Source organism: Pteropus vampyrus, unplaced genomic scaffold (assembly GCF_000151845.1).
Source record: "Pteropus vampyrus isolate Shadow unplaced genomic scaffold, Pvam_2.0 Scaffold48, whole genome shotgun sequence".
NCBI lineage: Eukaryota > Metazoa > Chordata > Mammalia > Chiroptera > Pteropodidae > Pteropus > Pteropus vampyrus.
In genome coordinates, this window is record NW_011888829.1 from 3700936 (window position 1) to 3724969 (window position 24034).

At 38.1% G+C, this 24034-nt stretch overlaps 1 protein-coding gene and 1 pseudogene across 1 annotated transcript in view; both read right to left on the reverse strand.

The window, feature by feature from the left end:
- The window catches only part of CHRM2 (cholinergic receptor muscarinic 2), a 125385-nt gene that overhangs the window by 88464 nt on the left and 12887 nt on the right, over positions 1–24034 (reverse strand). The window lies entirely within an intron of this gene.
- On the reverse strand, positions 1131–1249 carry LOC111739283 (annotated as a pseudogene).

Sequence of the window (24034 nt, forward strand, 5' to 3'; positions counted from 1 at the left end):
CATGTTTGTATATGTGTGTATATAACTGGCTCTCTTTTAAATTTTTATTTATTTTTTTCTAAATTAAATTTATTGGGGTGACATTGGTTAATAAAATTATATAGGTTTCAAGTGTACAATTAATATGTCATACGTCTATTGCATTGTACACTCACCACCCTAAGTTAAATTCCCTCCATCACCATGTTTTTCTCCCTTTACCCTTATTTACCACAGCTTTCTTTAACAAAGAATAGAATCTTCTTTTTAATTACCAAATTCAGAAACTAAAAAACTGAGAAAATGTTAAAAAGTAGACATTATAAGGCCACATTTCTGACCAAAATGCGATAAAATTTGAAATTTATAAGAAAATTTTAAAAGAGAAAAGCAAATGATATTCGACACTTTCGATATTAAATGTTAAAGTGATTATTGAGTTAAAAGAAAAACCAAACTATAATTTCAACAAATACTATTTGTGTTGAGCATTTGATTTTGCTGTTATTGTACTATATTCTTACAAATAGAGGATCTCATTTAATCTTGCAAAGCATGGTAAGGAAAGTATGTTTACTATAAATTACAAGAGAAGAAAATAAGTTAAAGTTCCTGTCACAATATGTGCAAAAATCAAACTTAAGCCTGCCTTGCTCTAGGTCCATGTTCTTATTAACCAGAACATTTAAAAATTTTAGATGAGACCAAAGCAATTGTCTGAGACAAATTCATAGTTGTTAATGTTCTCAATACCGAACAAGTAAGATTTTTTTAAAAAGAAGAAACTAGTGTTCAACTCAAGATGTTTTAAAAAGGAGGGTCACAAAAATCTCTATGAAATTAGAAAGAAGCAACTACAAAAAATAAAGTAATAAATTATAAAATCAAAAGCAACAGAATTAAGACAATAAAAATTCACGAAACTGTGGCAAACCTCATCAAAAAAAAATCATGAGAAAAGCACAACTAAAACTAGAAAAAGAAAAAAGAAAATAGCAGATTTGGAGAATAATCAAGTTTAACAGAATCATATGTACAATTATTTGATAAAAATTGTAAGCATTTTCTTTTTTTAGGCGAGGCAACCGTTGGTTGACCTCACAGATTGCAAAGACCTTGTCAGCTTACAATCTTTTATTTTTTATTTTTTATGCCTACAGCACCTAGTCTTCCTAGGTGGTCTTCCATCCAAGTACTAACCAGGCCCAACCCTGCTTAGCGTCCGAGATCAGACGAGATGGGGCTTGTTCAGGGTGGCCTGGCCGTGACAAAGCATTTTCATTAACTAGATATTCAATAGGAAATTCATAATTTATCAGAATTAATTAAGGTATATAAAATATGAATTGAATGGCTCAGAAAAATATTATCAATTTTTTAAATTTTTGTAAAAAAGGATTTGAGCTTTTTACAAAAAAAGGTGGATTATTCAAACATTTAAAGAATTAATAACCCTCACGCTCTATAAACTCTTCAACAGCATAAGGAAAAGAGGGAAGCCACCAATCAATTTTATGCAATCTGTGTAAATGATGTAAATATGAACCAAATGTAGCTCAAAAACAACTTTTTAAACTTTAAATCAATCTCAATTATGAATGAAATGCACAAAGCTTTGATAAAATAGTAGCAAATGGAATTCAACAGTACATTTAATAGAGCAACATATCACGACAATTAAAACCACTGAATTTGAAAATGTGTTACTATTAGGAAAACTAAAATTTGATATATCACTTAACAGTTCCAATAACAATATATATACAAATCCCAATGCATTAAAAACACCTTGAAAAAAGTCAATTTTATTAATATCATATGTAACACCTACCTTAATCCAAATCACAATTCCATACCACTGATAAAAGACTACTAGAATTCTTATTAAACTATAACAATAATGAATGCTTCAATATTATTGTTTTATAACAATATAATAGTTATAGTAACAGTTTTACAACATGAATATAAAATATCTACCCAATTTAAAAAGAAACAAATCAAGAAATAAATCAAGAAATATATTTATTGCAAAGGGACATTTTTCATTATTTATGAATAACGTATACCAAGTCCAATAAGTTCAAATTTTTGAAAAAATGCATTGTTTTATATACTAGACTTACCTACTACTTAAAACTCCCCTGCTATCCATAACTAAAATTCACAAATATGGTACTTATACTCATTTTTAATTAGCTTTTATGAAGATAAATCCTTTTATAGTAGAGTACATTGTGACACCAGCTTTAATATCCATAAAAACAACATACTTTGATGCAGAGGTGGGAAGCGTGCCACCATTTTTGAAAGAGGGAAGAGATTTCTTTTTGAAGATTTGCATATACATTAAGGAAGACACAGTTTAATTCCTGAGAAGATGGGGTTAGAAGTGTCCGGTGCTTGTGAACAGCTCAACAGCATGGAGTCCTCCAGGTTGGTGTATCTCAAAACGTGACCCACCTGGAGATCCATGGTGTCGAACAGTGAACTTTCCAAACCAGCAAAGTCTCCATAAAGGGAGGGGAGCGCCTTCCTCTTCACCGTCGTTGGCTGGAGAACACACAGCCTACATCTACACTAGACCAAGTCAGGTTCTGTCCTTGGTCTTCTCTGTCAGAATTTCCTCCATCCGTTTTCCATTTCTGGCCCACTTTAAAGCTCCTGGCCATGATGTCTGCTTCCCAGACTCCAGATTAATGCCAAGCTTGAACATTTTGCCTTTAATAAAGAAAAATGAACAAGGAAACCAGCAAAAAATTGCATGCCGTGTCTACCTTATCATCATAAAGGTCCAGAGAGTACAAAATTGTGGTTGCCGTATAACAAACATAGCAAACTATACTTGGTGGCCAAACATTTGCGTCTTGCTGTGGAATTTCAAAGTTCAACGAACGTGCTCCTAATTAGTTGTTTTCTGTACTTACATAATCAGAGAAAAATGCCCAGTAAATAGTCATGTGTAAAAACTGACTTTGGGTTGGGACTCCAACCAACTTTTAAGGGCTAGTTGTTTATGATTTGCCCTTTTACATTCACAGTTGTCCTAAGGCTGTTCTATCCTTGCTGTAGCCTGTTCCTGGTACCCCTGGAGCTGCATTTCAAGGGATCTTTGGAGTTTGTTTGTTTGTTTGTTTTTTGCTTTTTGCTCTGCTTACTCCTGCTGTGCTCCTCAGCCCCTAGCAGATGGGTACTCTGGCTGCTCTAGAGCTCTGCATTTATATCTTCCCCCAAAACAGCCACTGTCCCTAGGATGTCCTTAAGGCATAGGGAGAGGAAGTACCTGTATAGATGGCATGAGTTTAAAGGACGAGGGAAAGATTGTGTTTAAATACACTTACCCTCAGCATCACTGGTGGGACTGCAAATTGGTGTAGCCACTACGGAAAGCAGTATGGAGATTCCTCAAAAACGAACTGAAAATAGATCTACCACATGGCCTAGCCCTTCCACTTCTGAGTATTTATTAAAAAAAAAAAAAAAAAAAAAAAAAAAACCCCAAAGCACTAATTTGAAAAGATATATGTACCCATGTGTTCATTGTAGCATTATGTACAATAACCAAGATTCTAGATGTCCATCAATAGATGAATGGATAAAGAAGATGTGGTGTTTATATATATACAATAGAATATTATGCAGCAATAAAAAAGAATGAAATCTCGCCATTTGTGATAATATGGATGAACTTAGAAGGTATTATGCTAAGTGAAATAAGCCAGAGAGAGAAAGACAAATACTGTATGGCTTCACTTATCTGTGGAATTTAAGAAAACAAAACAAACAAAACAAAAAGAGATTCATAGAAACAGAGACCAAAAGGAGGTTACCAGAAGGGACAGGGTAGAGAGATGGGTGAAAATGGTAAAGGAGAATATAGTCAATAATATTGTGATAAGTTTGCATGGTGACAGATGATTACTAGAATAAGTGGGGTGATCACATCGTAAGGTATAAAAATGTTGAATCACTACACTGTACACATGAAATTAATATAGCCAATATAATATTGTATACCAACTATACTTTAAAAAGATAGATAGATGCATTCCATCTGCTTCTGATTTTCAAATGTGTTTAACTGTAGCTATGTCTATTATTTTTCAATTAGAGAAGAGATAAAAAATAAAAGGTAATACCCTTGGAAGACACTACAGATTAACTTCTTACTTCTTATGAAGTTGCTGTCTAAATCAAAACTCTTCTGAAATTTATACTAATTATTAATTCTGAAATGATTCTAAGTATCTTAATTATTGGCAACGGACTGCAAAAATGGGTAGACAGATAGTTGAGTTTAAAAGAAAGATCACAGTATGAATATTAGTAGTAAATGATTATTTTCATAGTTGATCTGAGAGTAGGCTTTGATGGTGCACAGAAGATCCTGGAGCCTGTTGAAAGCCATGAAAAAAGCAATGATCTGGTAATGGGAAGCTGCTGTATTAAAGACAGCTCTTCATTTATCTAATCTAATTTAACTAAGAATACCATTTCATTATGTACAGGAGGAAAGAATGAGCCAATCCACTGACAGTACTTCCTATCTGGCTATGGAATAGATTCGTACACTCAGAGATATGCACACACTCTTGTTTCATGAAATCTGAATTGCAGTCTCATCTTGGGGCTCTAACAATTTATAACCAGCAGCATCTTGGCAAGTCACTCAGCCCCTAAGTTCATATCTCTCCATGTATTATTTGAAAACAAGAAGAGGAATTTTGTGACCTATAAATAAGATAACGTGTGTGCAAATTCTTTGTAAGTTGCAAAGCTTATACATTTAAGAAATTTTTCATATTGTTGGTTTAATAAATTAACTCATTGAGAAGCTAAAGGAATAGGTCCTTACAACAAATGGGATCAAACAGCAGTTGTATGTTTCTAGTAATAGTAATGGAGAAGAGGAAGAATGGCAGAGGGAAGGGCCAAAGTGGGTTCATCAATGTCCAAAAATCACTGATAGACACGTCACTATACTCCAGGATCATGTGAGCAGCTGCTGGTCTGTTTGACTCACTCAACCCTGGCACATGATAGATGCTACATAAATATTTGTTGGATGAAGAAATGCATGTTTTTCTTCTCCTTTGGTCAGTATTTACTGTGTGTTTTCAAATCTGTCTAGATGGCAAAACCACAGTGACATCGGACACTTGCCTCTCAAGTTCCTGTGTGTCTGAATTGCCTCAATCCATTTCTACCTTGAATACAGATGCAAACCCACTGTACATTTCTACTTTTTCAAGAACCTATTAATTCATGCAAACAAAATGGCTCACTAGGTTTCTGGGTTTTTGTTTATTTAAACAGTCTTCTATGCCTCTGGAAAACGAAAGGAGAAATAATGACAACAATAAAAACTAAGCACTCCTGATTAAAGGACGTTATTCTTCTTCTTGAATCAGATCCTTTTCAGTATTTCTCTTCCCCCAGAAATTTGCTAGAGAAATTTGCATGAACACTCGCTTTTAAAGCTATGAGTGTACCTATATCTAATGTTTGTCACCTAATCCATATTACTCTTTTAGTATCATTGCTTCCAAATATTTACTCTGAAGATTCTGATATTCTCAAACACAGGTCTTTACCCTCAAGGAACTGTAAAACAGGGGATGGATTACTACATTTTATATTTTACATACAATGCACATAAACACGATAGGAAGAAGGATGCAGAATTTAATATTCTCTATATAGGCCTGCTACATTGTTTTTAAAGGGAGTGGTGGAATACTTCTCACACCTCTTAAATCAATGCCTCCTTAACTGTTTAATTGGACTGAATGACATATTCTGGCCCTCAGTGATGTGAATTAGGTAACTAACAGATGTGCAAAGATGTGATCTATCTTAGAAAAGTTTTCATCTTGTTTATCTCATTTTGGCAGTATGGAGATCAGGCAGGTGAGTGAGAATCCCTGGCAGGCTCACCACAAAACCCGCTGAGTTAGAATCAGTGGTCTAGATCCTTCTGAGGGCAAAGCCAATTATTCACATTAAAAAGTTAATAAGCGGTCATTTGTGTTTCTTGCTCTAACACCACGTGTTCTATGCTGTTCTCTTACGTTCCCAATGGAGGAGTTGTTTTCAGTTTGCCAAACGATGAAATTTCAATACAGAATCAGTTCTTATTTTTAAATAATAAGAGCAACATATCTGTAAGAACTCCTCATTAAACTGCTCATTTTTTGAGAGCAATGGTCTATGCCCACTAGCCTAGTATTAAAATCACATACATTATAAAGTATGAGAGATAAGAATATAATCAAAACATCGAAATTCAGAATTGCATATTCTTGTGGTAATTTTCATGAGAATAATAACTGATGTTTTGTATTTGTGTAGCACAACAAATTCACGATAAGCCATAAATGAGCCAACACAACTTTATCACATAAAATATACTCTCTATAACTCTTTAGAATTTTCTGTTCTTCTGGAATTGTTTTATGTCTGTTCTTATGTTAGCAACCAAAGTTAAAGCTCTTTGAAATCTTTCACTACAGTGTTCATCTCAATAGTTAACAGTGATGGGTTTATTATTATTAAATTTATTGGAATGACACTGGTTAATAAAATTATATAGGTTTCAAGTGTGCAATTCAATAATATTATTATCTATGCATTGCATTCTGTGTTCATCATCCAAAGTCAGATCTCCTTCTGCCACCATACATTTGATCCCCATTATCCTTATCTGACTCACCAGCCCCCCTTTCCCTCGACTAACCACGAAACTGTTGTCTGTGTTTATGAGATTTTGCTTGTCTTATTTGTTTGTTGCTTTCAGTTTTGTATCCTACATATGAGTGAAATCATATGGTTCTCAATTTTTTTGACTTATTTTGTTTAGCATGAATAACAAATAAAAACTGTTCATTTTAGCCTTTTAATTTACCAATTTGTGTATCAATTTGCTGCCTTCAGAATCTATTGCACTCAACAGACATTGAATAAATCCTTTATCCTACTTTCTATTTACTATGAATTAAGGTATGTCTTGTCCTTCTTAGCCAGCTACTTTTTCTCTAACCTTGATAATGAATTAGACACTGGAACTGGCTCATCCTTTCTCTAGCAGGATCACAGAAATGCCTCCAGATAATCTATTAATTAACACACACACACACACACACACAAAATCAACACACACTTGAATATTCAAGCCACAGTCTCAGAGATTTAACAATGTGAAATATTTAACTGCATGAATGAAACATCAACGTACCAAAAAACTGGTTATTGATATGACCTAAACAATCTCATCTGCTAAATGTTTTTAGCGCTTGTCAATGGAGATAGCTTGTCATCAAATTAAAAGTATTTTCTAGATTTAACACCACACTGAAAGCATTTAACAACTGATAAATTCACGTTTTTAATTCTACTTTTAATCAAGTGCATGATGCCAACATGAGCTTATCAGATAAACATTCCGCCCCTCCCCCCAAAAAAATTTGGACTATAAGAAATACATAAACCTTGAAAAAATATTTCTTATTCTTCCATGTTAATTCCAACTTTTTGTTTTTCTGTCAAATTAAGTTTCAACACTTCCGGCAAAGTATCTAATGACCAGAAATAAGATCACGGGAATGCGTTTATTGCCATCACAATGTGGCCCAAAGTATTTAAGAGAAGCCTGTATATCCCAGTATAAGCCAGCCTTTGTGATTCCACTGCAGAAACGGGCATAAAATTAGATAAGATGTTGATTTTAGATAGCAATGACATTTAGAATTTTATTTTCTTGTAGCCAGCATTCTTATTTTTAAAAAACTTGCTAAAAACACATTGAGGGGTGATATAAATGAAGAACAAAAGTGGGGAGAAACTGTGATTAGGTTTACACGAAAGTAAAAATGGTGACGTGCAGATATGCAAATTCGAGTTCTCCCTTGTGAAATATCACAAAAGCCATGTCTGCTTTTACTTTTCATGACTATTATTAATGATTGCTAAAAATGGCTCTAACAGTGGTACAACCACACACCCTTTAATTATCCTCTGAGTTACACCTAGATATTCAGGAGGCAAACACAGAAAACAAAAGCAGGGAAATGAATAAAAGATAAACTGTTCTCAATTAAGGAAAGGGACCTAGCACCGCTTTCCAGCTCAGGAGCTCATTGCAAATCTGTCCTTTTATGTCACCATGTGGCAATTTCACTTCCTGAAGGAAAACAGCGCGAGAACTGTTGAGTTGGAGACAAAAATGCATTGAACATAAACTGTTTACATGTGAATATACACACGCAATGGCAGTGTGCCTTGAATGTGATGGTGAATACGAAGTGCCTGTCTTCAGTCCAGATCTCTCTCCTGAGACCTGTATGTCTGACAGCTTACCCTAACCCTCCTCTAAGCACGAATGGGGGTTCCTCAAACTCGAATGTTCAGAACTGAACTAATCATCCTTCTCAGGAGGCTGGCTCCATCTCCATCACCCGAATGCCTATCCCACAGACCTAACTGCTTTTTGGTCTCATTTTTTGGGCCAACCTACTACCATGGCCGCTACCACCACCACAAATACCCAACCACCCAGGCCAATCTGTCCTTTCTCTTTAATTCCAATCCATCCTCTCCTTGCCACCTCATTGACTTATCTGGCCTCCCTCTTTGCAGCTTTTCTTCTTTTGAAATCATTTTGCATTCTTCAAACACAGTCATTTCTCTTAAACACAAATCAATCATTCCTACCTCTTGATTAACCCTTTAATGATGCTTCGCTCAACCTCAGGCAACATGAAAGGCTCCTGATAGTGTGTCATTGCCGACCTATGAAGCCACATCACCACCACTCACGGGCTCATCAACTTGGTCGAGTTGTTCTGAACTACTTTACTTTAGCAAACACATCCTGTTCCCCCACTAGTGATTCCTCAACCTCATCTGAGATTCCATAACCCTGCAGATATTCCTGTGTGCTTTTCATTTTTAGCTAAAACTACTCTGAATACACAGAGGTGACTGCACACAAGAAAATACACACGTGCACACGTGCACGCACATACACACACATGGAGGCAGAATTACTAACTCTATAAGCACTGACCCTTATCACTCTCTGGGGTGTACAGGCTTACGATTTACTTAAAAATCTTCCAGCCTGGAGAATATAACATTCTACCTAGAAAAATAACCCATTCTTGTGAGAAAATGAGCCTTCTCTTTAGATATACTAGAAGATTTCATTATGTTTTCCTAGATCTAGATTACACCGAGGAATTCAGGGGATTCATGAGAATTCAGGAAAGCAACATTTATTTTCACCTTTTCAAAATCATTGAGGAATCATGTTCTATCTATGAAAGAATTGTGGGACAGGGCTTTTCTATATAATAGAAACTGAGATTGACTTTCCAACTCCCTCTGATGAATATCATCTCATGGATATTTTAGAAGTCATCCAGTTCAACGGTCTCCTTTTCAGATGAGACTGAATCCCAGATGACTGGTTCTTTATGAACCAGTCTATTATTTATTTTAGAAAGATTTAGAGGTAATTCCTAACTGTCCAAATGTTTTCATTTCCCTCTTGCACTAGCTTACAAGAAATAGACAAGTCTTTATTATACTCTCGAAGCCCTGGACTATACGAAGCATGGAACAGGCAACAAAAATTTTATGTTCAAGGAAACAATCCACCCAAGAAGTCCCCCCAACACAGCACATACCACACATTCATTCCCCCAGCCCCCGAGAGAAGCCGAGCATTATATTCCTAAAATTACTGGAGTCCAATCCATATTTTATATAATGGTGACTATACTTTTTTTTTTCCATTTAGTTCTTTATTTGAACATCAAATAGTTGAGAATATTGCTTGGGCATCCCACTGGATTCTTTACTTTTTAAAGGTGCAAAAGAAGTTTACAAGTGTTTCATTAAACAAAGCAAAGCTGCGATAAAACAGAATCACATTAATAATAGTACGTTATCAGCAAAAGGGCGGGTTAACCCATCAAACACGATTTGACATTTGAGCTTTTTTGCCATAAAAAGGACAAAGTAACTTACGAAAGAAATATCATGTTAGGGGCTAGAGGCAGGGTGAAGAGGGTACAAAAGCAGGAAAGTTTAAACTGGGTGAATCTTGCTATTGCAACCAGGGGAGATAGACAGAGGACCATGAGCAAATTAAGAATAAAACTCCAATTGTTTAATAACAGAATTATTAAATTTAATTTCAAAGAATCCACCCTAAGAAGTATAAACTGAGCCATAGACAGAAACAGCATGGCCAAAAAAGCAGAAACATCAGAAAAGGCTCACAGAACCTGCCTATCGGTTCTGCATTTTAACTCCTGGACTAATGGGGAGATGGGAATGGAATGAGGGAAAATGTTTGTAGCTTTAAGCTTATACCAAGAAACAGCGGAAGACTGAACTGCTAAAAACTGGAAGATTGCAAATTATATTTCACTTTAAGAGCGTTCTGTAAAATTGTTAGAACTTAGATTCTGATTACATATGTGCAAAATTATGCATTATAGGACACATGTAAATTTTATCATATTGGAAATGAGATCAATTTTAAGCAAAAAGCTTTATATTTCTACACACAGGCCCAAATTAAAGATCAAATAAAGACTAATATTATGAAAATGTTTTGTATAACATTGTGAGTATATATGCGTAAATTTCCAGGAATGTTTGCATCCATACAGAAAAAATATTCTGTTCTAATTTCCTCTGCTGATCCTCGAAAAAGTTTCCAACTCTAGGATGCAATGAGATGCCTATATATTCCAAAGCACTGCAAGTTACGGAATACCGACTCAGGAAAAAGAAAATTTAAGCGAGCTGAACTGCAAATGTAAAGCACACTCAGTGACAGCCTTCAGTATGTTAGTTTCCTTACGCTGCTACTTGACAACCATGGCAATCAGGCCCTGTTGAAGAACTACTGTCCTTTCTAAACAATTCGTGAGGACTGGTGGATGGGCAGAGTGAAATGCTGGATGCTTATGAAATACAACAGCTAACCTTTGTTTATAGTTTGAAAACATTAAGGACATTTTCTTTCTGATGAAGAAGTAAATGCATACACATTGCAAAAATTGAAATAGAACTCCAAAATTTATAAAATGAAAGTTCACTATGTTTTTCTTTGAGAAATGACCAATATTGCATTTCTGTATATCCTTTGAGAGTATTTTGATTCACATACTCCCCTCGATATATCTATTATGATGATCGTGATGTTATCATCAGTATCATTCTACATAAAATGGTCAGAGAAGGTATTTTGAGATTACCTACTTTTGCTGTTAGCATTTTAATATACTTTGTACCTTCCCATGATTTTATATAATGATCCATATGAAGAGGTGTCACCTCCAAGTTGAGCATAGTTTGATGATGATGAAACCAAGAAGAGCCAATAAGACTTTTTGGTAATAAATACCATGGCTTTAGAGTAGGGAAAAAAGTAGTCTTGAACCGGTCGAGAGACAAGAGCAGAGAGAGCATACAAAGAGGAAAAAATGAAAGAAGAAAAATTGAGGACATAGATATAAAAGAAGGGCAGAATAAAATACAAGGAGTATTTATGAAGAGTTTTTCACACCCAATAATCAATTACAATTACTTCCCTGTACTCCCAAGAGTTCCTTTCCTCCCTATCTACCAAATCCCTTCTTTTTAGCTCCCAGGTCAGCATAACCCCTCAGCCCATCCCTTATTTGCCTCAGGGAGGAAGGTGTTCTATGAGTATAATAACAACTTGAAATTAAGCCCAGATAGTTATAATGTCAGGTAAAAGGCTTGTTTGCCTACACTTCCTCCTTCCATAGGCAGCAGGACTGCAGAGATCCACCTACCTGGCTTTGAGGCTGGATCTAGGTACCACGATCTTCAGTGGCCTCAATGAGCTTGATTATCAGGCACAAGCCCTTGAAGAAGCAAAAATTCTATCCAAGAGCAACGCGGGAAGGGGAAAGGTGGACCCAGGTAACTCTGGCCTAACTGGTGACTCTGTGGTCTAAATAGTGAGCAAGTAGTAAAAAGAAAGAGTTTGCACCATTATCTGAATTCTAAATCATTATGATCAACCAATGGAGATTATTTTAATTCAGGCAACTGCCTGTTCTAATGAGTCCTTCTAATGTAGGGAGGAGGCAAGAGAATTAAAATGTTAATCAAGCTACATTCAGAGGCTGCAATATGCTGATCAGCCCTGCAGCCAGGCCAGGAGGACACCTTCAGAGCAAAGGAAGATTTCTGCTGGGATTGCTAACAACCCATTCCCCACACCTGTGAAGGGGAAACAGGAACCGAGAGTCATTCCTTATGGTTAAAACCATGTGGAACCTAAGGATTCAAGGCTGGGAACCGCCAGCGGGCCTTTCACTCTACATATTCTTACCTCTTCATGCTACTTACGCTTCCCCTTCCTCACTGTATGCCCATGTCAAAGGAAATGGGAACTGAAGAATGACATATGAACTGAATTCTCTGAACACTTAGGGTCCCTCTCAGTGCCTTTACTCTGTCTCTCCCTCCCTCTCCCTCTCGCTCTCTGCCTCTGAGAGGAGACCACACTGTCTGGAGTGTTACCCTTTTCTATAAGCTTTCCTTCTGACTCTAACTTTGGTGTGTGTGTGTTGAATTTCTTCTGCACTCTCTGCCAAAGGACCCTCTTCTTCTCTCGCGGTACAGAGCTTGGTCCCCCTATCACTTGGGGGAAATTTGCCCTGTCCTGCATCACTTCCAGAAATGCTGCAGCATTATGGAAAGATGATGTCTGCTTCCTGCGTTCTCAGACAAATTTTTGCTGCAAGTCTTTGCAGCACCTCTCACCAATCTAAAATGATCAGCCCTAGGAAGACCACGGGACTAAGAAAAATGTATGTGCCACTGTCAGTAAAGTGGGGGGTGGGGGTGGGGGAGACAGAGGTCAGATGGGAAGGGGGTGGTGAGTAGAGTGGAGGGCTGTTCCAGGAAGTCTGATGGCAATTTCAAGGTCAGTGGAATGATAGCTTTAAAAAGAGAGAAGAGGAGGACAGATGGACTTTTCTTTGTTTCACAAGACAGAGGAGAGATGAGACATGAACCCTTAATCTAATGTCACTGTAAAAGAACTGTGGTAAGAATACCTTATTTTTTCTTCCTTGGTGTCACCCTTAGACATCTTCAAATATCTCGAACTTTGCACCATTTTGGTGCTTTACCCTTACCATATCTGGGCCCAAATTAACTTACTAAAAGCAAACTTACTGTTTGCTTTTAGGCTCAGGCAAGTATTCTCCATTCTGCTCATGCTATGGATGTTTGTTTGTTCATTTGTTTGTTTCCTTTAAGATTTACCTATTAGTTTGCACCATTTTGATATTCAGGGCCCATCAAGCATAATAACCCAGCTAGGGTCTCATAAGATGAATATCATCTCACTGATGAGTGAGATAACAGTTTTTCTTTGTCACAGAAAGTAAATCTTCTTCATTCGGTATCAAAGCAAGGAAGATAACCGATATTAAATACATTAAATGAACGCAATTCACCAACCATCAATAATTTAAGAAAACCATCAATAATTTAAGAAAACAAATATAAAAAGAATTATCCAATCTTGTGTCTTTCCCCTCATCTTTCAAAGCCAAACTTGGCATTTATCTAAGACAATATGAGTCATTCATTCATTTAACCAGTGTTAAAATCTACTGTATACAAGATACCATTTTAGGCCCTGTGATTCAGTGGTAAATTAGAGGGCTCTTATCCCTGCCTTCCAGTGGGATATTAAAGACATAAAGTAAAAGTTACACAGATGACTGCATTAAATTCCAAGAAAGAACTAGACAAGGTGCTAAGATAGCTTATACACCAAGCCATTATTTTAGACTGGATTTGCAGGGAAAGGCTTTTTGTGGAGTAGCAGATAATCAGACTGAATAATAAGAAGATGCTTTCTATGCTAAGCACGACAAGGTCCTCTGCGACAAGAACAGTATATGGCATATATTCTGAGCAGAAAAGGGCATATCATGTTCAAAAAACTGAAAGGCAAACAAGGATGGCTAAAACATGATTAAGGCAGGCTCAAGATGAGGCCGGAGAGATGGGAAGTTCGAGATCACGCACTGAAGACCATGATAAGGCGTATAATGAGAGAAGGGAGGGAAGAATAAAAAATGAGCCATTGCAAACATTCCCTCAGCCAAGCGACCAGGCTTGACATCATCAACGACAAGTCATGTTGATGGATTTTGGGCCCGAGGCAGGGCTGCCCCAAAATATCCCATAAGGGCATATTGATTATTTTGAACTAAAGTTACTTGAAAAGCAACCAGTGACGGGAGAGCACATTGTCCCTCTGTTGTCTCCTTGGATGCAGGAAGCAAATTTCCCTGGTGAACTGTGTCCTCCTTTTTCCAACAGGACTGAGAGAGACACTCTTATCACCAGAGTTAAGGAATTCAGGGCCAAAAGCCTGTATAAACAAACCTTGTTACCCACTACTTATTTACTACCCCCAAACTCTCTCCTTGTTTAGGTTGCTTGCTAATGAGCACTCAAACCTAAGTTTCTTGGTTCTGTCAATTCTTTACAAATTTATTGTTTGTCAAAAAAGTATACAAAGCTGCCTGCTTCAATCATTTCTCTGAGCATCATTTATGATCTCCTGATTGTACGTATTTAACTGGTTTTTCTCCTGTTAATTTGATCCTGTGCCAATTTTATTATTACTCCAGGGGTCATAAAGACTCAAAGGGTTAAGGGGAAAATTCCCTTCTCCAAAAGTGCCATGTACCCCTGATCCTCTGTGGTCTCCCTGCCCAGAAACTATAGCCTCAGTCTAAACCATAGCCTCAGAGAAAAGCATCAGACAAACCAAAATTGAGGAGCATTCCACAAAATATCTGATCAGGACTCCACACAGCTGTCAAAGTCATCAAAAAACAAGGACAGTCTGGGGAACTGTCAGTGTCAGGAGCCTAAGGAGAACATGACAAGTTCATTTATTGTAGTACCTGGTAGGAATCTCAGAAGGATATTGGGTAAAAACTAAGGAAATCCCAATAATGTATGGGCTTTTGTTAATAATAATATAACAATATCAATTCATTGGTTGTATCAAATGTTTCATATTAACATATATTGAAACGGAAAACTAGGTGAGGGCATATATGGGAATTCTCTGTACTATCTCTATAACTCTTCCATTTAATCTAAGCCAATGCTAAAATTAAAAAGTTTATTTTTAAAAAATGAGTCCTAAGTTTCTATACTTGGTGAACTAGTTGATGGTGGTGCTATTTCCTAAAATGAGAAAGACAAGGAAACAGAGTGGGGATGAATGCAGGATGAAAAGAAACAAGTTTCAGGAGTTAGCAAAATTTTACTTTAGAGCACTTTAAGTTAGTGAAACACCCAAAGAGATACGCCTGTCCAATGAGACCTACAAAGTAAATGAGAAGGTAGAATGGTGGGTGCAGGAGCTGGGGGAGGAGGAGGGGGTGTTACTGTGTAATGGGAACAGAGTTTCGGTTTGAGATGATGACAGTTCTGGAGATGGATGCGATGACGTTTGCACAGCAATGTGAATGTACTTCATGCCACTGAACTATACATTTAAAAATGGCACATTTTATGTTATGTACTTTTTACTTCAATGAAAAGAGTAAATGGCTCTGGGTAGCTGGGACCCAACTTATCTTCTATGATCCTTTTCCGTATTACACATGTAGTAATGAACCCAAATTACATATGAGAAACAAGACGTGCTGAAAAGAACAGTGAAGGCTGAGCGGGCACCTGGTCTACGTGGAAAGTCAAGGAACATGTCTCTGAAGTAGTGACTTTCGGTTGCTTGACTAAGTGTCCTTCCCAGACAGCTTTTCTTTAAACACCCTTGGCCCCTTCTATGACCACCTCTAAGGATGACTATGTGACATAAGGACAAAGACACTAGGCTGCATTTGAATCCTAGCTCCAGCTTTTACTGGCTCTGTGACCTTGTTCATATTACTTGACCTCCTTAAACCTCATTTTCCTTCTTTGTAAAATGGAGATAACATTTCTCCTGCAGGTTTTGGTGAAGACTGATTAAGATAAATACATACATACATACATACAGATAGATAGATAGACAGACAGACAGAAGATAGATAGATAGATAGATAGATAGATAGATAGATAGATAGATATTGGACCTTAAGATAGACTCCTTGAAGGGTACATCAAGTTTAATTACCATGAACAGTGTCTTTGGATAGAGACATCTGTCATATTCTCTTCAGATGGACAAAGTAAGAGCTGCAAACCCTGCACCCTCTTCAGGCTGGAAGTTTCTATTACTCAATAGAGCAAAACCCACGGTTTCTGGCTGCTGGTCCTCTGGGCTTTGCCCTGGTAAACAGTGTTTCTGCCTCTGAGTCACAAGTTCCCTCTGCTGCAGAACATGGCAATTTTCTTTTTAGAGACTGACACCCTTTGGGGGATTCTGCAAAGGAAAACTATTTAATTTGAAAGGTAGCTAATGGTCGTGAATATACTGTTCAGAACCTTCTTTTTTTCTCAGAATGCGATGATCAATATCATCAGTTATTCTTAGCTGTGCATGCACAGCAGTACGCTGCCTTGCATTAGAGGCAGTGACATGGATGACGTCGAGGTGACATCACAGCTGATTCCATGTGCCCACATCTTTCCTTAGATCACATTTCTTTTCCCTCCTTCCCAATGCATCTCAGCAAGATGTAACTCGGAACTTCTGGAAATCATATTTCGGTACAAACTAGACATTTCTTAACTTTCCCCACAAAGAGGAATATACTATCTCATTTTTAAAGGAATCTCCCTGAAATTGTAGCAATAACTTTAACCTGTGACCCCAGGTTAGAAAAAAACACAGGAAAATTAATTATGAGGTTCATGCTGGAATTTGATGGAAAACAACTGGGACCATCTGGATATAAGGAAAGCTGGGGCGGGAGGAATTCCGTATCCCTTTTGGGGTAATCTCAGTCAACTGAGAAGGCAGCTAAGCTGTCACGTCTGCTCGATGTTTGTGAAACATCACTGGGTTCAACAGGAATAGGAACATCAGTCTGACAAGACAAGAAACATAACTTAAAAATACATTAAACATAGGGAAAAAAGCACCCCTGTAAGAGTCCTATATAGCTAAACACACCAAAATAAAAATGGTCAGAGGTTTTACCCGAATCTAAGTTTACTGTGAATGGTAATAATTTTAGTACATATATTTGCGTAGCATTTTAAGTGTTTACAAAATTGTTTCCAAATTTACTTCTTCTGACTCTTGAATAATCTTCTGAAGTCGGAGCACAGGTACTGGTAACATCCATTACAGACATGGAGAAGCTGCAGGGTGAGATGCTGTCCTGAGGACCACCCTTCTGGAAAAAGACGGGGTGCACCTGAGGTGGAAAAACTGATTTGTTTCCTGATTCTGTCATATACTCAAAGTTGAGACTGGGTAAACGCTTAATACTCATAGTCCTCACCTGGAAATCAGTGATAACTGACACCTACCGCACAGGATTGTAAAGTAAGCAACAGACGCAGAAACACATGTGAAAGCAGTAAATATTAAGCAGGTATAAAATGGTTATTGTCTTCCTTAGCTTAAGAAACACTGGGCATGCTTCGAAGTCAAGTCATCTCTATGTAAGTGGCTCCCGGAGCACTGGGAGCCAGCTGTACAAGACCAGCGTTCAGTGATAACTGAGCACGCAACCTCACCCACCAGCCTTTCTCCTCTCAATATATCTACCCATCGGCACTGAACACTGTAACCAAGTTCAAGAGCGAGAACTCTGAAGGAAATGAGGACAGTACAAATTGGGCTGTGAGACAGAAAAGTTTTGTTCTTTGAATAGGTGATCACTTTTAATTGGAATAATCACATCAACATTTCTTTGAAGCTCCCAAGTCACTTTTATTAACAAGAATAACTATTCTTATGATTTTCCCATTGGAGGAAAGAAAACAGATCATAGCCCCATTTTAAATTAAAAGGAATTAACTGTGAGGCACGAGGCTCATCAACAAACAAGCAGTCTGAGGAGGAATGCTAATCCCTTATTTTTCAAAATTTGTTCCCGAGCAGAGAGAACTTTTGCCCTGAAGATGGAGGGCTAATAATTGGTGTGACTTGAAAAAGGTTATTCCTACTCATATATGTGATTCTTTTCTTAAAACCTGCTAAAATATTTCTCACTGAATTCCCATACCTTCCAACACCACAAGTCAACTGATCGCTTTAGGTTGAAGCAAGGATTAAACCAGGAAGGTTCTCAGAGGTATCATATCTCTCCTTTCCCCAGGTCAGGCATGGACACAACTGTACAATGCAGCAACAGTCACCTGCCTTTGTGGCACCAGGGACCGGTGCTCCTATGAGAATCTAATGCCTGATGGTCTGAGGTGGAGCTGAGGCAGTGATGCTAGCACTGGGGAGCAGATGCAAATACAGATGAAGCTTCGCTCGCTCACCCACCGCTCACCTCCTACTATGTGGCCCAGCTCCTAACAGACCACGGACCAGTACCGGTCCATGGCCCAGGCGTTGGGGACTCCTGCATTACAGGGGAAGAGGGAATTCAACTCTTATCCATTATAAGACAGTAAGGCCTTTCTTAGGCTTCATATTAGGGATCATGGACTAAGCAACGACTTGACGCTCTGGTCCTCTGTGGGGAATGGCAGCATGCGAGTAAAATTCAACGGTTTCAACATGGCAGGGCAAAGCGACACATCCAGCAGAGTCACAGAAAGAGAGAATGGGGACCGGTGATCTTAATTCGGCCCTGAGGGAGTCCCAGAGAGCTCTCCTAGGGCTCCCCGGGGAAAACCTACATTCTACTCAGAGGACTTTCAAGTCCTATAGGTGACTGACCTTCAGATCCACCTGCGCACAGACCCCTAGGCTGGGGCTGTCTCAGTGAACTGAGGGTGGCCATCAAGGAGCCTCCGCAGACAGGGAAATCCTCCTCTCCACATCCGTTTCTTCAAACGTAAAATGAGGCCACAGTCAGATCACTATTCCAAGTAAAATTCTGAAAAACATATCCTGAGTGTCCCACAAAAGGGAGCTGCCTCACTGAGATCAAGCGCCGGAGGCTTTGTTCTTGTCTCCCCCGAAGGGGACACTTGGTTTCCTCAGGAGGGAGACAGGTCCCTTCCTGGGGGGCAGGGCAGTGAGGTTTTGAGCTCCACAAGGAACTTCTGTTCTCTGAGGGTGAGCTGGTTCAAGAGAAAACTCTGGACCCGTCATTCTTAATTTCCTTCTCTGTAACCCATCTAGAGGATTTATCACAGATGAGTTTGCATGTGACATTTGCACGTGACACACTCAAGGGCACTTCTGGCAACGACACAGAGGGTTTTCTGTGAGGAAGGAGGGAACGCACAACCGGGCAGGGGTGGGGCATTCAGCATCTTCATGCCAGCAGCTCCACGTGGGACAGCCTGACATGGCTGATGCTGAATGTCCTCAGTCTGTTATCATCGACCTTTTGGAGTTTTTGTTAGAATAAAATGAGGTGATAGAACTGCTGATATACTGTAAGTGAAAGGTTTGCTTTTTTAAAACAAAGTATTGTTTGTTTCAAATCATTATTAACTAACCCACAAACATGACTTCACGAAAGCGGAAATCAGGAACAAAGAGAAAGAGATGGACATGTGTTCCGAAATGCAAACTGAGACCCCCGATCTACCAGCTACACTTACGGGACAACGGTAGACAGAATTTCTCATTTAGAACCACTGCGGCCGAATCGAGTTCTCCTAACCCAAACCTGCGCTTCCCCGTCTTGCCTTCGTTCCATTAGAATAAAAATAAGCTGGCGAGTTGCACTTTGAGAAGCACTACAGGCATCTATAAAACTTCATCTAAAATTGGGGTCAGAAAAAGGTTTTTGTAAAGCGCCAGATAGTGAATATTATAGACACTGAAGGCCCCATTTGGTCTCTGTCGTGCATTCTTCTTCCTTTTTTCAATTTTAGTATTTATTACACCTATGTCTCAAGAGATCGGGTGGCTTATAAGTTATGTAATAAAAAATAAAAATATATAAACTGAAGAAACCAGAGGAATGCAAAACACGAGTACGAAATATTACAATTAGCAGGTAGAATCTCTAGTATGTTCTGCAAGTATATCACACTGAGATTTTTAATAACCCTTTAAAAATGCAAAAAACATTCTTGGCTAGAGGCCATATAGAAACAGGTTGAAGGCTGTACTTGGCCCTAATCCCTGCTCTAAAATAATGCCATGATGAGCTGTAGTAACTCGAAAACCACATGCAAATACAAGGGGTTATTTGCTCAAACACACGCTCTTGTTTTTCTGACCTTCTGATGTGTACTTTACATATTTTAATACTTTTTCTTTATGTTGCTGTGACAGTCATTGCTTGATGAGTTATAGTAGTTATTCTCTTCATATCTTACACACGCTTATAGTTAGAATTATTTTATATATATCTGTATCTTCAAAACACCTTATGCATAACAAGCGCTCAATTACCACACTTGTTGCTCCACCTAGTCTGCGGTATGCTTGTCATAGGACTCTAGCTAAGACGTTTCCACCAATCCAGTAAAACCCACCTCGTTCTTTAAATGCTCTACGAATGCTGTGATCCGATTAGTTCCTCCCTTTTCTTCATTGTTGATGTGGTGTAATCTGCCAGGCTTCAGTGGGGCTGGCCTCCCCTCCTCCCCTGTGGTTCCAGGAGTCCAGGAGTCCTAATGCCTCTATTACAGCACCTGTGTAGTGTGCGGCATTGTTTATTTCTCACCTTATCTCCCAGGACAGGCTGTACGGGCTGAGGTTATGATTAATCATCTGTATATCCTGGATGTCCAGCGGAGTGCCTGGCTGTACCTAATTTTGCAGCAATACATGTTTGAAGAATAAATGAATAAACAAGTATTTCCTATGTATCGGTATCTGTCCCTTATAAAACACTTCAACTTTTTATACAAAAACTGACGGAAGACTGCAAAGATACAGAATGATGAGATGAGAATGATACTGACATGAGTGATGGATTTTTTTTCTCAGTTTTAAATATGGACAGTGTCCACTTTAGCTGATACCTCTGGAATTTGAGCTCTTTTTCAGATGGGGGTGGAGTTGAAGGGAGTTCCCCAGTCCTGCTCATCTCGTGAGCAAGCTGTGCCGTATCTAGTTCCTTTGGGAATCTGCAGGGGTTTCTACAGATGAAATAGGTGGGAAACGCTGTGGTCCAATTAGTTCCTCCCTTTTCTTCATTGTTAATGTGGTGCAATCTGCCAAAGCAGAACTGACATTCGTGTCCAAATCTTTTTTCATTGAGCCTACGTGAAGCTGAGTGAAACGCTTTCTAAAAAGGTAGAGGCAAATTCGCTTTCAGTCTCCACAAATACAGTTTCACTGAAAACAAAGTTCCAGTTGTCTTCTGATGCATTACTTACTGGTACCAACTAATGGCACCAGCTCGTTGATAAGCCTGGGGAGCTTGCGCCAGAGAAACACAAAACACATAAACAAAAAGATTTCCTGAGATTTTTGTTGAAATGTTTCTATTTTAATTTTAGGTCTTCCTTTAGTGTGAAATTCTCTTCTAGCGAAGCAAGATAAACAGCTTCCTTTCCTGGCAAAACATGCTTTTGGTTTTGTCACTGAATAGCCCCTAAAGAGAATACAGTATTTGCAAACAAGGCTTCTGGCATGTTCTCCTGTACTTCCTTGTCCTCTCACAGTTCCAAACACCTCTTAAAATAGCTTTGCAAGTGCCTTCCCAAGATTCCCCAGGAGCACATCACGTTCCAGTGTAAGTGACAGCGGTCTGAGAGAGCATTCTGTCACCTCATCGTGAATTTCTCTGGACCATGAAATGCCCAGTGTCCCAGACAACATCAAATCTTCAACTCACTACCACTTGCTTCTCCTTTCCACTTTCCTCTGATATGAAACAACGCAGAAAGACAACTCTAAAAAAATGGGCATTTCATTTTGAAAACATTTGTGTCAAAGCAGATTACATTTATGGTTGTCAGGACTTCAAGATGGAGTAATCTGCTATTTGAAAGAAAAGTACATCAACAGAATTAAGAGGGATGATATCAAACTACAGTTTTCCAATTTGTCTTTTCCTTACTCTAAAGATACTGCATGGACAATTTTTGCCAACTTGGCAGGTTATGTGACAACAGATTATCCTAATGTCCTCACTTGAATGTTGTTTACTCAAAGGCTTTATCCATTATACTTCTCTTTGCTTTTTAAAAGTTGTCATATATCTTCAGTAAATATCGCATTGTATAATTCGTTTTCAAGTATGTCAAATAAAAAGGTTAAGCATCAACATTATTAAAAAATACTGGTTCAAATATATACTAGGGATTAATGAAAACCCTAATTACATACATGCGATTAATCAAAAATGAATAGATGAGATCTCCAAACTTCTGTAAGGCAGGAAAGTAGATACTCTCAAGACTGGAGGAGCTCACTGAACAAGGGTTGATTATTAGCAGGGACCCAGAAGAATGACATAATGGTTGATCCATGTTCTGATAGGTTGGTGTCATGTCATATTGTCATTAAAGTTTTGACAATCATTCACGTTTTAACCTCGGCCTTTCCAACAAAAACTTACCACTAAATCATGAGACCCCTTTGTAAAACATCAGAAAAACAAAAGTGGGGAGATGCCAAAAAAGTCAGAAGTCCCACAAAAATAAGGAAGTATCACAAAGTTTTTTGTTGTTTTTACCTCAGATCTTTCTTAGAAGGAATTCAACTCTAAGATTTAAAATAACCATGTGGAACATTTCATAAGGGTAGTCATGGCCGGGCAATAAAATTGACAATGAGTCGGGTGTCAAGATGTTAAGACCTGGCTCTATCACTTCAAGTCATTGTCACTCATAGGACAATTCACTATTATTTCTTGGTCACAGTCTCCTTAACTGCAAAATAAAGGTGCCAAGCTAGATGATGTTGAACAATTCACTAAATTCTTGAATCTATGATGCTGAAGGAACTAAAGGCAAACTGACAGTGGTACAAATTATACATTCTTAACCACTATTTTCTACTGCCTGACAGTGGAGTATGTACACAAAATATGTGTTCAGCAAATACCTGTTGAATGAATAAAAGAACAAATAAATGAACACTCCAATTCCATGCATAAGACCAAAGCCAGAGTTGGCAAGTTATCTAGAATAGCACTTAGGTTCATGATGTAAATTGTTCTCGGTCTTTGGTCACGTATCTTATTGATGGAGCCAAGAAAAAAGAGTCAATGGTGCTGTGGATCCATCCTGGTGTGGGGAAAAAAGTGGTCTGTGATCTGTGCTAGCGAAAATTTGTTTCAAGATATGTTACACACAAAAACAAACGCAATGAACCCCTTTAAAAGTTTATGTCCCAGATATTAATTAGATTCTGCTTAGATAAAGTAAGAATGCAACTATTCACCTACAAAGGTAGCCCACAGACAATTTTACTCAGGCTTAGATGAACTGTTGGTTTCAAAAGCAGGAAAATTTGACAGAAGGGAAAATTTATTCTGAAAGCATTTGTTATTGCTGTTGTTGTTGTTTTTCACCTAGAGACTTTCTTTGAGCTATTTCAGAAAATGAGGACTTGATATTATGAAACCAACAGAAGAGCGGATTGGGGTAGAAAGAAACTTCCGACTTCTTGCAGAGTAGTGGCATAAAATCATCACTAAAAAAAAAAAAACCATTTATTGGGTTCTGCTATGTGACAAGAATAGAGACAGGCACAAGATTCAATGCTGAGAAGAATGTAAAAAATACAAATCTTGACCGTATGGAGTTTTCTAATGAGATCAGAGACTATCAACTACGATTCCGTTGTACAAAGGAGTTGAATATAAAGCGCCTGTAAAAGTTGAATGGTGGGTCCAAGAAAAGATGTCAAAAGTCAAGTTTGAAAAGTGGATACCATTAGCTTCCAGAGCAAAGGCCATGTCTAAACAGCTGGAATGACTAGACCAATATGTGGAAGAGCATCAGTCTTCCTCAAGCCAGAGAACAAAGGAAAGGG